The sequence below is a fragment of the Triticum urartu genome, chromosome 7, assembly GCF_003073215.2.
Source record: "Triticum urartu cultivar G1812 chromosome 7, Tu2.1, whole genome shotgun sequence".
NCBI lineage: Eukaryota > Viridiplantae > Streptophyta > Magnoliopsida > Poales > Poaceae > Triticum > Triticum urartu.
Genome location: NC_053028.1, coordinates 600,900,899 through 600,903,461, shown reverse-complemented (window position 1 = coordinate 600,903,461; position 2,563 = coordinate 600,900,899). Strand labels below are relative to the sequence as shown.

The 2,563-nt window shown below is 45.1% G+C and overlaps 1 pseudogene; it reads right to left on the bottom strand.

Annotated features, from left to right (window-relative positions):
• Positions 1-466: 466 nt before the first annotated feature.
• On the bottom strand, positions 467-1,517 carry LOC125519959 (annotated as a pseudogene).
• Between the last annotated feature and the right edge of the window lie 1,046 nt (positions 1,518-2,563).

Below are 2,563 nucleotides of genomic sequence, written 5' to 3'. Positions count from 1 at the left end.
GACACAACAGTTACATCATTGAAATCCACTCTCAGTTGAAACTTAATATCTTTGAAGATAGCTCCTAATGCAGAAAGATTATAGTCTTCATTGCTCACCGCTGTCTTCAGTTGCACATAGTCAGTTTTCACAATCACTCAGTGGCAACCCATCTGGATGGCTGTGTTAACGGCATGCAACATATCCACTTGAGATGATATGCAGGATTTGATGGTGGTTGGTCTAGCAACAGGATTAGTGAAGCATGCGTGCCTCATGTAATCTTTATTGTGTTGGTTGTCTCAGCCTTGCTTAATTTTGCAGCTTGCAAGACTTTGTGAACTTGTGTTAAGAGTAATTATACATCAATCAATGTTGTTGAACCTGCTTTTCCAAAGCAAAACAATAAAATCTTCCTATTTGCAAGTTTGTGTTGGTACTCAAGTTTCGTAATGTAACTTGAGACAACATATTTTATTACATACGATTACTGAAATGATCCACCAAAGACACTAGACCGAAGCCAATGCCGTTCCTCGGTCACAATTGAAGCCGGGAGAACCTTCCTGACGACGCCATCTTCTAAATCATGCATGAATATATTCGTAACCGACTTCTCTTTGGAAGACAATGACTTCATATGGGCTACCTTCCTCTTCCTCGAGCTGCCGGCATCGATCGGCGTCGAGCCACCCCACTGGCTTGGATAGAAGGTGTAGACTTTCCTCTTGCCTTCCTCCCTCGCAAGGATGGAGCGGCCTCTGTAAAGAAACCAGCTGCAACCATCAAGCTCTGCGTCATCTAGAGGCGACCACTCCAGTGCTTCAGCATCCAGCTTGAAGAACTTGAAATCACAGAACCGTCCACGAAAGCGACGGCACGAGATGAGCACAACATTTTCACCGGATGCCACAAGGAAGTGAGCATCCCTTTCGTTCCACCCCTTTGAAAGAGCGGTCCTCCTCCAGCTCATCTCCGTGACGTCGAAGATCAGGATCTTCCCATGGTAGTCGACGCAGACGGCCTGCTTCCCGAGCAAGACGGCATCGATAATGAGGGTGCACTTGATGCGCCTGTGTGGATCCAGCGGTAGGTGCATGCAATCTTCCATGTTCTTGTAGACGCTCCAGTAAATGTCTCCAGGGCAGGCAACATGGACGGTTGGAACCCCGGAGATGGTCTCAATGCACGCGACGACCAGAGGCACCTCACTGGAGCCGACGTAGAAAACAAAGAGACCGTCAATGACAGAAGGGCACGCCGGCAGCTCCAGCCGCCTGCCGGTGCTGGCATGCACAAGGAAGATGGTCTGCTCTTTCTGCTCCTGGAAACCAAGTTGCTTGTGCTGGAGCATGAGCAGCCACCCGCCATTCTCGAACACGCAGGTGGCATCTGCGAACGCCGCGCTGATTATGCCACGGATCTTCTTGGTGGAGGGGTCAAACAGGAGCTGCTTCTTCTTGTTGCTTTCAAAAAATAAACAGAGCCAAGGGTAGCTTCGCTTGCTGAGAATAAGCCGGCAGGGCATCCTGCTCCATGATGAAACCCAATTTCTTACCAGATCTCTGTGGGTGAGGAACAATTGATTAGTGCAATGGAAATTCTAGCTCACAGTACAAATGACACGACAACAAGCCGTGGGGCGAAAGCTCAGTGTATTTTTTTACCCCATCCCTTTTTCGTCTTGCCATTGCAAGAAAGATGCAGACAACCAACAAGACACACACCCACCCACATATTCAAGAACTTTCAATGAGACTATGCTTCCTTCAAAAGGAGGGCACTTGTGCAAAAGCAGAACGCATCATCAGTTCATTCATTCAGTGAACCACATAGTTTTTCCCCCATCAGGTTTTTTGGGCCGGTAATCTATCTACATAGTATCAGTCCTGTCAAACGTACCATACAAGGAAGCGATCACGTTTCTACAAGGAAAATAACAAGTTTTGGCTTCCTGAACACATAGCATGGCTACATGTAAGCCCCAGGAGCCACATGTTTGCAAGCATCTAGCGCATGGACAAATACGGACTAGGCAATTGGCAAAAAAAAGGACTAGGCAAAGACTGGCCATAAATAGAAGGATAGCCCCTGCAAGAACAAAAACTGTAAATAGGACAGCCGCCCGCCCAAGAAAAGCATGGTAGTAAGCAGAGCACTGCAGGTACGTCAAGGAAGCATGATATAGAAGAGACGTGCTATATATGAAGTTTGAAATATTAAATGAAATAAGTTAGCAAATCAGTTTTCATTGTACTTTAGCAATGGTCTTTAAATATAAAATTTAGCATATATTCAAGAAGCAAAACTTCAAATAAACGAGCAATCTGCTTGCCAGTTGATTAAAATATAATTTCATATAAAACAACATGGTCACAAAAAGAACCTACGACAAAAATTGAGCCTGACAAAATGTTTGTTATCAATTTTTGGCCTCCGATGATCAGGCTACATATATAGACAACTACTCCCTCTGTAAACTAATATAAGAGCGTTTAGATCACTAAAGTAGTGATCTAAACGCTCTTATATTAGTTTACGGAGGGAGTAGAATAAGACCATGGGGCATGATTATACAATCAGG